This window comes from Grammomys surdaster, unplaced genomic scaffold, assembly GCF_004785775.1.
Source record: "Grammomys surdaster isolate TR1022 unplaced genomic scaffold, NIH_TR_1.0 60, whole genome shotgun sequence".
NCBI classification, from domain to species: domain Eukaryota; kingdom Metazoa; phylum Chordata; class Mammalia; order Rodentia; family Muridae; genus Grammomys; species Grammomys surdaster.
The window spans coordinates 8,267,359-8,282,691 of NW_021604562.1; positions in this window are offsets into that span (position 1 = coordinate 8,267,359).

Genomic DNA, 15,333 nt, shown 5'->3' on the forward strand with positions numbered 1-15,333 from the left:
ACATAGACATAGACATAGACATAGACATAGACATAGACATAGACATATATATGCAGTCTAAATGAAATCACCAAATAATGGGGGAGACAGAGTCCCGACTTACCATTTTTTATCACAAGTTGAAATTTCCAGTACTGCGATTGGGTTGTACCCAATTGAATTATTGGCCAAAGAGGTGTCATGGGAATCCTAAAACAACCCAGGATGTTGCCAAATATTTAGGTTATTTTTCAGAAACTGACAGTAAGACCCAACTTCTGAAGACAACAGCTTCACAACTCACTGAACATGGAGAACCCAAGCTGGTGTCTACATGGAGCCTACATTACTACTTACTAGCATGTTTGTTACAAGAAGGTACTCTGCACACTACCAGAATTGTCAACAGCAACTCAGACACTAATCTTTGATCTACAAAGCTTCCTGCTTGCGAATTATGAAGGAGCAATGGTGGCACAAAACTTTCAGGAACCAATATCTGATTTAATTTAAGGCTCACTCCATGAGGTGGTAACCATACCCAAGACTGCTTGTGTGACCATGAATCTGAGAGTAGATAACATACGGACCTAGGGGAGAAAAAACCCAAATACTACTGTTCTGCTAATGAATGATAGCAATAAGATGACTTCTAAGGATATTCTGCTACATTTATAATCATTTGCTCAGCCAGCCATCATCAGAGATGCTTCTTCTTGCAGCAAATGGGAACAGATACAGAGATCCAGAGCCAGACATCCAAAGAATGAGGGACCTAGGAACACTCAACCTTAAAAAAGATTTCTCCCTCAAGTCCCATCCCTTCACAGCTTAGAGAACTTTGCTGAAGATAACAAGAGTGTAGGAGCCAAAGGAGATGGAGGACAGTAAGAAAGCAAGACTCTCTAAATTAATATTAACATGGGCAAAGCTCTTTTTAACTTTTATTTATTTTGGCTTATAATATTTTCCTACTAATTAGTGTATTTATTTACTTTATATCCTGATCAAAGCTTTGCTTTCCTCCTCTCCTCCCAGTCACTCCCTTGTACCTTTTTTCCCCACATCCTCTACCCTTTCTCTTCAGAGAAGTGGAGGCTTCCCATGGATATCATCCTGCCTTGGCATATCAAGTTGCAGTAAGACTAGGACATCTTCCTCTATTGAAGTTAGACAAGGCATCCCCATTAGAGAAAGGGGTCCAGAAGCAGGCGACAAAGTTCGAGATGGGTTCTACATGAAGATCAAACTGCACATGTTATATACATGTAGAGGGGCGTAGGTCCAGTCCATCCATGCTCTCTGGTTGGTGGTTTAGTGTCTGTGAGCCCCTATGCACCCAGGTTAGTTGATTCTTCAGGTTTTCTTGTGGTGTCCTTGACCTTTCTGGCTCTTTCAATTTTTCCTCCCCCTTTTCCATAAGATTTCCCAACCTCCACCTAATGTGTGGCTATGGGTTTTTGTAACTGTTTCCATTATCTGCTGGGTGTAGCCTCTCAGGAGATAGTTATTCTAGGTTCCTGTCTGCCAGTATAACAGAATATCGTTACTAGTGTCAGGAGCAGGCTCTCTCTCAAGGGATATAAGTCTCAAGTTGGGCCAGTCATTGGTTAGTCATTCCCTCAATTTCTGGTCCACCTTTACCCCTACACAACTTGTAGGCAGGATAAATTGTGGATCAAAGGTTTTGTGGCTGGGTTAGCATCCACATGTCTCCACTAAAAGTCTTTCCTTGTTACAGGAGGTGGCTATTTCAGGTTCCATATCCCCTATTGATAGGCGTCTTTGATAGGGTTACCCTCATAGAGTCCTTGGAATTTCCACTCTCCTAGGTTTACTTGCTGTTCCTAGAGATGTTTCCTTCTCCCCACTAATTTCAGTTATTTCTTCTAGTTCTCTCTTCCCCCTTCCTCTCCACAACGAACCCTTCCTGTCTCCCTCCCTATCCCTTTTCCCACACAGTTTCCCCCCTCCCTCCCTCCCATTCCCCAGTGTTCTATTTCCTCTTCTCAGCAATATTCAAGCATCCTTCCTTGCCTACTCCTTGTTAATTAGCTTCCTTTGGTTTGTGGATTGTAGCATGGCTATCCTGCACTTTATGGCTAGTATCCACTAATAAGTAAGTACATAACATGTTTTTCTTCCTGAGTCTGGGCTACGTTAATCCAGAAAATCTTTCCTAGTCTGTTTACCTGCTGGTTTCTAATATCTGAGTAGTATTTGATTGTGTAAATGTATCATATTTTTAATCCATTCTTTGATTTAGAGACAACAGGGTTTTTTTCCAGTTTGTGGCTATTACAAATAAAGCTGCTATGAACATAATGAGCAAATGTCCTTATGGTATGGTGGAACAGCTTTTGAGTATACGTCCAGGAATGGTATAGCTGGGTCTTGAGGTAGAACTATTTTTAATTTTATTAAAAATCTCCAAATTGACTTCCAAAGTGGTTGTACAAGTTTGCACTCCCACCAGCAATGAAGGAGTATTCCCTTTGCTTCACATCCTTGCCAGCAAGAGCTGTCTTTTGAGATTTTTATCTTAGACACTCTGACAAGTGTAAAATGGAATCAGTTTGATTTGCATTTTCCTGATGACTTAGGGTGTTGAATGTTTCTTTAAATGCTTCTCAGCCATTACAGATTCTTCTTTTATGAATTCTCTGTTTAGATCTGCATCATATTTTTAATCAGGTTCTTTGGTTTTATGATGTAGAATTTCTTGTATTTTTATATATTTTAGATATCAGCCCTCTGTCACATGTAGGGTTGATGAAGATCTTTTCCCATTCTGTAGGCTGCCATTTTATTCTTTTGACAGTGCCCTTTGTCTTAAGTTGTCTCCTGCATCAATGTGTTCAAGGCTATTCACCACTTTCTCTTAGATCAGACTTATCAAATTTGGTTTTATGTTGAAGTCTGATCCACTTGGACTTCAGTTATGTGCAGTGTGATAGGTATGGATCTATTTGCATTTTTATATATGCAGACATTCAGTTAGATCAGCAAAACCTTGAGCAAAGTGGCTGAATACAACATTAACTAAATAAATCTGTATCTTTCCTTTATACAATTGATAAATGGGCTGAGAAAGAAATTGGGGAAACAACACCCTTCACAATAGCTACAACTAATATAAAATATCTTGGGGGTAATTCTAACCAAGCAAGTGCAATAGATGTATAACAAAAACTTCAAGTCTCTGAAGAATGAAATTGAAGAAAATATCACAAGATCTTCTATGCTCATTGATCCTTAAGATTAACCTAGGCAAAATGGTCATCTTACCAGAGCAATCTACATATTCAAGCTAATTGCCATCAAAATTCCAACACAATTCTTGTTGTTGAAAGAACAATACTATTTTAGTTAGGATTGTATTGCTGTGAAGAAACACTATGATCATGGTACTTCTTATAAGAGAAAACATTTCATTGTGACTGCCTTATAGTTTCTGAGTTTCAGTTCATCAAAATGGCAGGAAGTATGGCCACCTGCAGGCAGACATAGTCCTGAAAGAGCTGAGAGTTTTACATCTTGATCGAAAGGCAGCCAGGAGACTGACTTCTTCAGGCAGCCAAAAGGAGGCTCGAATTCTACAATAGTTGAAGACTTCAAAGCCCACCTACACAATGACATGCTTCCTCCAAAAAGGGACACAGCTCTAATAGTGCCACTCTCTGTGGTCAAGTATTCAAACAAATGAATCTGTGGGGGTCAAACCTATTCAAATTACCACAAATACTCAACTTCAAATGAAATAAACAAAAAAATCCAAGATTTCCAGAACAATCTTGTATGATAGAAGAACTTCAGGGTAACACCATCACTGATTTCAAGCTGTACTATAGAGTAATAATAATAAAACCACACGGCATTAGCATAAAAACAGAAAAGTCATCAATGGAATCTAGTTGAATGCTCAAAAGTAAATTCACACACCTAATGGACATTTGACTTTTGATAAAGAAGCCAAAAAGTATAGGATGGAAAAATAAAGCATCTTCAACAAATGAGTAAAGAACTTATTGTTTGATTTCAAACCTGCAACAAATGGCTGAGGTGCCTATTTAACATATCAAAGCAAACACTGGCTGCCAAGTTCTCCCTGCATCCCTCAGCTGTCACAGGGTCCTACTGGATGGCATACCTGCCCCTTACCCTGAAAGCTCCAGCCTAATGGTTGGGCTACTCTTCCTTATATAATCCAACTGTTTTGATTATCTTCTCTCTTTGTACCTTTAGGGCTTCTGGTTCCTCTTTCCCATGTCTCTTCCTCTGCCTCTTCCAACATGTTACAGCTCAGCGTCTGGTCATGAATACTCTAGGTAGGCTCTCCCAGATGTGCCTGCCTCTACCTATGCTCTTCTTTTACCTATAACAAAAGATTTCCTTCTCCACACCTATATGCAGCCATGTCCTTTCCTTTTCTTTTTGTTTTTTTTTCCTTCTTCCTTATTTCATTCACATATGATCTGCCAGAGACTGAGGCAGTGTAAACCTCTTGAGACACTCCAGTGGCCATGCCCTTCCCCCCAAGGACCTCCAAATGCCAGAACTCTCTAACACCCTAAGTGCTAAAGCCAGCCCCCACCATTCAGAGTAAAAAGTCCAAACTCTGGACTTGAAAGCTCTGCAGCCCAGGAATTGTTATAGAAACTATGTCTTCTGCTCAGTTCTCTGATGCTTCTCACCTGGAGCAGAGGAAGCCATCCTTCTGGGTATTTCCCTCCCAATAAATCTTTTGTGTGGGGTCTTTTTATGTGGTATGCCTTTGTGGTGCTATCCCTTGGCATTCAACTGCCAGGATACCTTTCTCCTCAGAGCTGTGAAACTTATAGGGAGCATGCACAGGGTTAACATGAGTCTCAACTACATCTTGTTTAGTGATTTCATGGGGTTCCTGAGTGTGTGAACAACTGGATTTCTGATTATTATGACTTCTCATCTTACCTTTCCTTCTTTCTTTCTCTTTCTTTCTTTCTTTCTTTCTTTCTTTCTTTCTTTCTTTCTTTCTTTCTTTCTTTCTTTCTCTTTTCCAAATCTGATGCTAGGTTTTTTTATTTTATATAATATTACATTCTTATTTATTATTATCACTAAGAATTTTGCCTGTTTTCTAACCGGACAAAGAAAGGAGGTGGATCCAGATGAAAGGGGCAGTGGAGAGGAGCTGGGAGGAGCAGAGGGAAAAGAAATTAAAATCAGGATATATTATATATTATGTGAGAAAAAAATCTATTTTCTTTTTTTTCTTTCTTTTTTTTATTTAATTTTTTTTGAACATGAAATGCTTTTTTATAGCATGTTTTACAAGGGGAGGGGGTAAGAGGGGCCAGGTGGTGGAAAAGTACAGAATCTTCTTGGCCTGTGCCTTGAAACATGTCATGGTCTATATGGTACACTACCTTGAATTATGATCTACCTGCTGTTCTTCAGAAGATATGGTACACTGCTTGAGTTATGGTCTCCCTGCTATTCTTAAGAAGATATGGTACTCTGCTTTGAGTCTATCTGCAGTTGCTAAGCAGGCTCTTGCAGTTGCCAAGCTTCAGAGGACATTGTGCAGGTGGGGAAAGGTAGGGAGTGAGGGTAAGGGCGAGGGTCCTGGCTTCTGGCATCTCCCCCTTCTCTGTTTAGTTAGAGAAGGCGTCTTATGATCAATCCCAACTATGTGAATTTTGAATTTGGATGTCTAATTATGGGGGGTCTTAGACAAGTTCACAACCCCAAAACACTGATGTGAGACGAGTCACATCTATGGTCGAAGGCTTTAGGCTGTCGACGATGGGCAACGTCAAGGGACTCTGATGTGGGTGAAAGGAGGGTGAGAGCCCTGGCTTAGGCCATGTAGGCTGCACCCACTCCCAGCACCACGCACTCCTTTTCGGCTGCTTTGGGTGGGCCCCTGGGAAGTGGACCTACAATAATCCCGTCATTGAGCTAACTCACAGCCATCCTAGTCCCTTGTAAATGTTCAAGTTACCAACCATTTGTCAGTTTGGGGTGTAATATTGTCATAAAGGAAGGCTCCCCAATGTTAGCGGCCATATCAAGGGCAGCCTTGGTTTAGGAAAAAGCCAATTTTTGTTGTGGTGATCAAGAGGCCAAGCTCTCTAGCGAGAGAAATGAGGGCAAAGCCAGGCATACCAGGAACCCTTCTGGAGGGCGTGGAAGTCTAGGGGTCGACCGTAGGGGGAGGCAGGGGAGCTGGCAGCTGTGTCAGTCTCCTGCAGAGTCACTTCTGGATCCTCTTCAATTTTCATCTGATGGTAATGAACTTCAACCATCTTCTTTATGGCAGCATCAACCTGGTTCCGTGGACAACAGGTCGCGGGCGATGATCTCTGTCTCGCTCAATCTTGATGTCGTGCGCACATCCTCTCAATGAGGGTCCGTCCGGAGGGGTCCGTGCCTCAAGCCCCACGTCTGGGTACCACTTGACCCAAACGAGTTATTTCTGGGGGCGAGGAGGACTGCAACCTGCTATTCTTCAGAAGATATTGTACACTGCTTGAGTTATGGTCTCCCTGCTATTCTTCAAATGATATGGTACACTGCTTTGAGTCTATCTGCAGTTGCCAAGCAGGGTCTTGCAGTTGCCAAGCTTCAGAGGACCTTGTGCAGGTGGGAAAAGGTAGGGGGTGAGGGTAAGGGCGAGGATCCTGGCTTCTGGCCCATCTGGATTAGAACTTCTGACAGCAGGCATCACGGGTGATTCATTTTTACCTGGAAAGAAAAAAGAAGGGGATTCTCAGGGAGATTTCTCTTCCCTGGATGTAAATTGTTATTCATCGTATTTATGGTTGGGCCTGGTTTTGTGAGGGTATCTATTTTTTTCCATTAATATTTGTGGTAGCCAGTTAGCTGTGCCTTCTGTGGTATTGGACAGGCATATCAGTCCTCGGCTCCATAAGGGAACTGGGTCTGGGGCATTCCCTTTATGGGTATGAGGGTCCTTCCCCATATCTGTGGCAAAATTTTGTTGGTCTTGGTGGTGCCCAAGGTCACCAACATGGTCAGCAAGAGATTTGCCATGAGCTTTCAGCTTTAGAGAGAGAAAAGTGAACAAGGCATGATGGAGAGTATTTCAGGGGTACTCCTTCTGAGGGGGTACTGTTCCCCCTCTATTGTTTTTAAAGCCAGTTTTTCAGAGTTCTTGTAAAATCAGGGCAGAAGCACCAACAGTTGCTCCTTCCACACTCAAAGAGTCATGAAGACCTTATTTAAGGATATATAAATCTATATTAATAATCTTTTGTCAAAGGACTTTTATAGTACCACTGACAATTAATCAGACTATGTGATATATCGATTAGAAATAGCTTTTTCTACTTTTTGTGAGATTACCTCTCTTTTGTCAATTAACTGTTGAGGAAGTTAGGGTTTACCTCTCTCTTGAGAATATTGAACAGAGATTTAAATTCTTTTGTGGAGAGCTTAAAATAGGATCTTCGCCAATTTGCAACTCCTAGAAACTTTTGAAATTAATTTAAAATAAGTAACCTCCCTTTTTTAAAAAAATCCTTTATCTGTGTGGGTTTTTATTGGATATTACACGTATTTACCTTTCAATGTTATCTCCTTTTTCATTCTCCCCCAAAATCCCTTATCCCATACCCCCTCCTCCTAATTTTTGTGATGGTGTGCTCCAAACATCCACCCAGTCCCATCTCCCTGCTCTCGAATTCCCACACAGTAGGGGATCCAAACTTTCGGGGACCTTGGCCCTCCAATTTCACTGAAGTCTAACAAGGTCACCCTCAATTCCCTATACAGGTGCATGAGTCCCTCCCTTTGTGCTCTCTGGCTGGCGGTTTAGACTTTGGGAGTTCTGGTTGAAACTTTTGATACTCCTTCTAGAAAGGACCAACACATTCATACTTTGGTCTTCCTACTTCTATGAGAGTTTTATGTGGTCTATATGTAGATTCTTAGAAATTGTGAGCTTTTGGGCTAATATCCACTTATCAGTGAGTGCATACCATGTATGTTCTTTTGAGATTGGGTCATCTCACTCAAGATGATATTTTCCAGCTCCATCCATTTGCCTAGGAATTTTGTGAACTGATTGTTTTTAATAGCTGAGTAGTACTCCATTGTATAAATGTACCACATTTTCTGCATCCATTCTTCTGTCGAAGGGCATCTGGGTTCTTTCCAACTTATGGCTATTATAAATAAGGCTGCTATGAACATGGTGGAGCATGTGTCCCTGTTGTATGTTGAAACTTCTTTTGGGTATATGCCCAGGAGTGGTATAGCTGGGTCCCCAGGTAACACTATGTTCAATTTTCTGAGATACCGCCAGACTGCCTTCCATAGTGGTTGTACCAGTTTACAATCCCACCAACAGTGGAGGAGTGTTCCTCTTTCTCCACATCCTCGCCAACATGTGCTGTCACCTGTGTTTTAGATCTTAGCCATTCTGACTGGTGTGAGGTGGAATCTCAGTGTTGTTTTCATTTGCATTTCCCTGATGACTAGGGATGCTGAACACTTCTTTAGGTGCTTCTCAACCATTCAAGCTTCCTCAGTTGGGAATTTGTTCAGCACTGTGCTCCATTTTTTAATAGGGTTCTTTGATTGTCTAGAGTCTAATTTCTTCATTTCTTTGTATACCTTGGATATTAGCCCTTTATCAGATGTAGGGTTGGTGAAGATCTTTTCCCAATCTGTTGGTTGCCGCTCTGTCTTATTGACTGTGTCCTTTGCTTTACAGAAGCTTTGCAGCTTTATGAGGTCCCATTTGTCAATTATTGGTCTTAGAGCACAGGCCATTGGTGTTCTGTTCAGGAACTTTTTCCCTGTGCCTATGTGTTCCAGGCTTTTTCCCAGTTTCTCTTCTATTAGTTTCAGTGTGGCTGGTTTTAGGTGGAGGTTCTTAATCCACTTAGAATTGAGCTTTGTACAAGGAGATAAGTATGGATCAATTTGATTTTTTCTACATGCTGACCACCAGTTGGACCAGCACCATTTGTTGAAAATGCTATCTTTTTTCCATTCGATGGTTTTAGCCCCTTTGTCAAAGATCAAGTGACCATAGGTATGGGGGTTCATTTCTGGGTCTTCTATTCTATTCCACTGATCCTCCTGCCTGTCTCTGTTCCAATACCATGCAGTTTTTATCACTATTGCTTTGTAGTACAGCTTGAAGTCGGGGATGGTGATACCTCCAGAAGTTCTTTTATTGCTGAGAGTAGTTTTCGCAATCCTGGGTTTTTTGTTATTCCAAATAAATTTTAACATTGCTCTTTCTATCTCTGAGAAGAATTGAGTGGGAATTTTGATGGGGATTGCATTAAATCTGTAGATGGCTTTTGGCAAAATAGCCATTTTTACTATATTAATCCTTCCAATCCATGAGCATGGGAGATCTTTCCATCTTCTGAGATCTGCTTCGATTTCTTTCTTCAGGGGAATGAAGTTCTTGTCATACAGGTCTTTTACTTGCTTGGTTAGGTTCACAGCAAGGTATTTTATATTATCTGTGACTATTTTGAAGGGTGTCATTTCCATAATTTCTTTCTCAGCCAGTTTATCTTTTCAGTAGAGGAAGGCTACTGATTTGCTTGAGTTAATTTTATATCAGGTTTAGGAGTTCTATGGTGGAAGTTTTGGGGTCACTTAAGTAGACTATCATATCATCTGCAAATAGTGAGATTTTGACTTCTTCCTTTCCAATTTGTATCCCTTTGACCTCCTTGTGTTGCCTAATTGCTCTGGCTAGGACTTCCAATACTATATTAAATAAGTAGGGGGAGAGTGGGCAGCCTTGCCTAGTCCCTGATCTTAGTGGGATTGCTTCAAGTTTCTCTCCATTTAGTTTGATGCTGGCTACTGGTTTGGTGTATATTGCTTTTACTATGTTTAGGTATGGACCTTGAATTACTGACCTTTCCAAGACTTTTATTATGAAGGGGTGTTGAATTTTGTCAAATGCTTTCTCAGCATCTAGTGAGATGATCATGTGGTTTTTTTTCTTTGAGTTTGTTTATATAATGGATTACATTGATGGATTTCCGAATATTGAACCAACCCTGCATTCCTGGGATGAAGCCAACTTGATAGTGATGGATAATTGTTTTGATGTGTTCTTGGATTCAGTTCGCTAGAATTTTATTGAGTAATTTTGCATCAGTGTTCATAAGGGAGATTGGCCTGAAGTTCTCTTTCTTTGTTGGGTCTTTGTGTGGCTTAGGTATGAGTGTAATTGTGGCTTCAAAGAATGAGTTGGGTAGTGTACCTTCTGTTTCTATTTTGTGGAATAGTTTGAAAAGAATTGGAATTAGGTCTTCCTTGAAGGTCTGATAGAATTCTGCACTAAAACCGTCTGGTCCCGGGCTTTTCTTTGTAGGGAGACTTTTAATGACTGCTTCTATTTCTTTTGGGGTTATGGGACTGTTTAGATGGTTTATCTGGTCCTGATTTAACATTGGTAACTGGTATTTGTCTAGGAAATTGTCCATTTCATCCAAATTTTCCAATTTTGTTGAATATAGGCTTTTGTAGTAGGATCTGATGATTTTTTTTAATTTCCTCAGTTTCTGTTGTTATGTCACCCTTTTCAGTTCTGATTTTATTAATTTGGATAGTGTCTCTCTGCCCTCTGATTAGTCTAGCTAAGGGTTTATCTATCTTGTTGATTTTCTAAAAGAACCAGCTCCTGGTTTTATTGATTCTTTGGATAGTTCTTTTTGTTTTTATTTGGTTGATTTCAGCCCGGAGTTGGATTATTTCCTGCTGTCTACTCCTCTTGGGTGTATTAGCTTCTTTTTGTTCTAGGTCTTTCAGGTGCTCTGTCAAGCTGCTAGTGTATGCTCCCTCTAGTTTCTTTTTGTAGGCACTTAGAGCTATGAATTTTCCTCTTAGCACTGGTTTCATTGTATCCCATAGGTTTTGGTATGATGTGTCATCATATTCATTAAATTCTAAAAAGTTTTTAATTTCTTTCTTTATTTCTTCCCTTACCTGATTATCAAGGAATTAGGGTGTTGTTCAGTTTCCATGTGAATGTGGGCTTTCCATTCTCTTTGTCATTTTTGAAGACCAGCCTTAGACCATGGTGATCTGATAGGATGCAGGGAATTATTTCAATTTTCTTATATCTGTTGAGGCCTGTCTTGTGCCCAATTATATGGTCTATTTTGGAGAAGGTACCATGAGGTGCTGAGAAAAAGGTATATTCTTTGCTTTAGGGTGAAATGTTCTATAGATATCTGTTAAGTCCATTTGGTTCATAACTTCTGTTAGTTTTACTGTATCTCTATTTAGTTTCTGTTTCCATGATTTATCCATTGCTGAGAGTGGGGTGTTGAAGTCTCCCACTATTATTATGTGAGGTGCAATGTGTGTTTTGAGCTTTAGTAAGGTTTCTTTTATGAAAGTCGATGCTCCTGTATTTGGCGCATAGATATTCAGAATTGAGAGTTCATGTTGGTTGACTTTTCCTTTGACAAGTATGAAATGCCCTTCCTTATCCTTTTTGATAGTTTTAAGTTGAAAGTCGATTTTATTCGATGTTAGAATGGCTACTCCCGCTTGTTTCTTAGGTCCATTTGCTTGAAAAATTGTTTTCCAACTTTTACTCTAAGGTAGTGTCTGTCTTTGTCACTGAGGTGCATTTCCTGTAAGCAGCAAAAAGCTGGGTCCTGTTTGCATATCCAGTCCATTAGCCTATGCCTTTTTATTGGGGAATTGAGTCCATTGATGTTAAGAGATATTAAGGAGAGGGTGTTGTTGCTTCCTGTCATTTTTGCTAATAGTGGAGACATCGTTTGTGTGGTTATCTTCTTTTGGGTTTGATGGAAAAGGATTATTTTCTTGCTCTTTCTAGGGTATGATTGCCCTCCTTGTATTTGAGCTTTCCTGCTATTATCCTTTGTAAAGCTGGATTTGTGGGAAGATACTGTGTAAATTCAGTTTTGTCATGGAATATCTTAGTTTCTCCATCTATGGTAATTGAGAGTTTTGCTGGGTAAAGTAGTTTGGGCTGTCATTTATGTTCTCTTAGGGTTTGTATGATATTTGTCCAGGATCTTCCGGCTTTTATAGTATCTGGTGAGAAGTCAGGTGTAATTCTGATAGGTTTGCCTTTATATGTTATTTGGCCTTTTTCCCTTACTGCTTTTAAAATTCTTTCTTTGTTTTGTGTATTTTGTGTCTTGATTATTATGTGATGGGAGGTATTTCTTTTTTGATCTAGTCTGTTTGGCGTTCTGTAGGCTTCTTGTGTGATTATGGGCATCTCATTCCTTAGGTTAGGGAAGTTTTCCTCAATAATTTTGTTGAAGATATTTACTGGCCCTTTAAGTTGGGAATCTTCACTCTCATCTATACCTATTATCCTTAGGTTTGGTCTTCTCATTGCGTCCTGGATTTCCTGGATATTTTGAGATAACAACTTTTTGCATTTTGCATTTTCTTTGATAGTTGTGTCAATATTTTCTAAGGTATCTTCTGCACCTGAGATTCTTTCTTCTATCTCTTGTATTCTGTTGGTGATGCTTGTGTCTATGACTCCTGATTTCTTTCTTAGGTTTTCTATCTCCAAGATAGTCTCCCTTTGTGATTTCTTTATTGTTTCCACTTCCATTTTTATGTCCTAGATGGTTTTGTTCAATTCCTTCATCTGTTTGTCTGTGTTTTCTTGTAATTCTTTAAAGGATTTTTGTGTTTCTTTAAGGACTTCATCCTGTTTTCCTGTGTTCTCCTCAAATTTTTTGATAGTGTTATTTACTTCCTTCTTGTAGTCCTCTAGCATCATCATTAGAAGTGATTTTAGATCTGGTTCTTGTTTTCCTGGTGATATGGGGAGTTCAGGACTTTCTAATGTGGGAGAACTAGGTTCTGATAATGGCAAGTACCTTGGGTTGCTGGTGCTTGTGTTCTTGCGCTTGCCTTTCGCCATCTGGATCACCTTTGTGCTATCAGTGCTGTCTCTGACTGGGGCCTGTCTTTCCTATTATCTGTGTCAGAACTGTTTGGGATGGGTTTTGCTGCTTGAGTTAGAGCTGAGGCCCAAGATGTGCTCAGTGCTCAGGTGGAAACCGGAAAGGGCCAGGGCTCCGGGTCAGGAGCAGATTCCTGGGCCCCAGTGAGTCCCAGTGGGTCCCAGTTGCTCCCTGATTGGGGGCGAGCACTGCCACCTCCTAGCCTAAGAAACTGGTTGAGCTAGCTGGAGCCACCGAGAGCCCAGCTACTTCTAGGATCTGTGAGATTGGGTGCAGAGCTGACTCTCGGGATCTGCTCGGGCACCGACCGGATGGAACCCATGCTCCGGGCCTGGAGTGAAGTCCTTGGTCCCAGTGGGTCCTAGCCGCTCCCTGTTTGGGGGCAAGCACTGCCACCTCCTAGCCCAAGACCCTGCTTGGCACAGAGGTCCTGTGAGCCCCGCTTCCTCTGGATTCTGCGAGATTGTGTCCAGAGCTGCCTCCCGGGATCCGCAAGTCCTCGGGCCCAGACCGGATGGAGCCCGCTCCTGGCCAGGAGCGAATTCCTGGGTCCCAGTGGGTCCTGGTTGCTCCCTGTTTGGGGTGAGTGCTGCTTTTTCCTTACCTGGGATGCTGCGCGAGTTCAAGCTCCTGGGAGTCCCTGTTTCTCTCGGTTTTCTGGGGTTGGGTAAGGAGCTGCAGCCTGTGACCTGCTCTATGCTCGGGCCCAAACTGGAAGTCCTCTCAAAAAATCTATTTTCAATAAAACAAAAAGGTTAAATAAAAAGAGACTAAAATTTTAAGTTCCTAAAAGTAGAAGGTTATAATAGTTTGCCTGATAAATCCTAAAATGTCTAAATCCATTGTTTCAGTATTATCCAATAAGCATAATACCTACAAAATGAGTTACTAACATTATTTTTTAACAAAGAAGTAATAGAGAAGAACAAAGAAGGTAAGTATATCTTTGAAAATATTCAGAAACTAAGTTGTCATATTGCATGGATTATTAAAATTCTAAAGAGGATAAAAGGATTAACAATGTATTAAGTATATATCAAACATAAATAAAACACTTTAAAACTTTATATTAATACCTTTATACCATTGATTAGAATTGAAAATTTCACAGTAAATTCATCAATCAAAACTGATCCAAGGAAGAAAATATCCTTGGCTTGTTCAACAATAATTTTGTAAGCTGGAATAGAAAGTATACACTTTTATGCAAATAGAGCATGATGTCCAAACAAATTAGCAGATGAATCCTACCACATTTTTATGAAAAGTTGCTCTTAACTTACACAAAAATTTCCAGAATGTATAAAAATGCACTTTTATTTATTTCTTGAAGCAATTATACACTTATATAAAATTTGGAATGGCCAAAATACAATACAGATTGATTCCTCTCTTGAGTATGTTAGCAAAATACAAAATTAAATTTGATTGTGTATTTTTAAAGGTTGGATTTATCATCAAAAGTTATAGGAGGGATGTGGGGAGGTAAAACAACTTCCTTTTTTAAGTCTGTTGACCTGTGTTTGATCCCCAGAAGCCATGTAAAAACTGGATATGGCGCCTCGGGGTTTCTACTGCACTTGTAGCCTGGCCAGCTATTGATGCTATTGGATTCTTTTATCACTCAAGGTCATGATTACATTTGTGATCTGGACTGATGTCTAAAGCCATGTTGATTTTCATGGGCCACATTCCTGCTAAGAAGCATACTAATGTGAATGGTCTAGGCTGTCACCTGATGACATGGAGATATCTGGGTCAGTACTGGCATAGAGGGCCATGTCTGGGTCCAAGGTTCCAGAACAGCCAGAGTCTGTGTTGATGACTTCTTGTCCCAGTTACCACTAAAGATGTATTGGAGCTCTGTAGTCTGTGGTACAGCCTAAAGCCATGTTAATGTTCATGGGGCTGGGCTGCCTCCAAGGATCATATCTGGGCCGGTGGTCCTACTGCTGCTGGGAGTTGTGTTTGTGGTCTGTGCTGTCACCAGAAACTGTGCAGAAGATCATGTTTCATGCTCCTGCTGACTGTAAAGAGGAAGGAGACAACTTTTGCTTTTGAGACACAGATGACTGCAGATGCACAACTGAGAGGAATGGACATGGAAAGCTTCTGTGGCAACCCCTACCCTGACCCCAAGCTCACCTCCAATAAAAAAGAAAAAAAGAAAAGAAGCAGCCTAGATAGGAAGCCACTGAAGAAATCCTACCAACTATGTATCCGTGTCAGATGGATACAGACACCCACAGCCAAACAGTGGATGGAGCTTGGGGACTCTTATGGAAGAATAGGGGTAAGGACTGCCCAAAAGGGGTTAGGAACTCCATAGGAAGACTAACAGAATCAACTAACATGGACGCTTGGGCCTCTCAGTGTCTGAATCACCAACTAAAGAACGTAC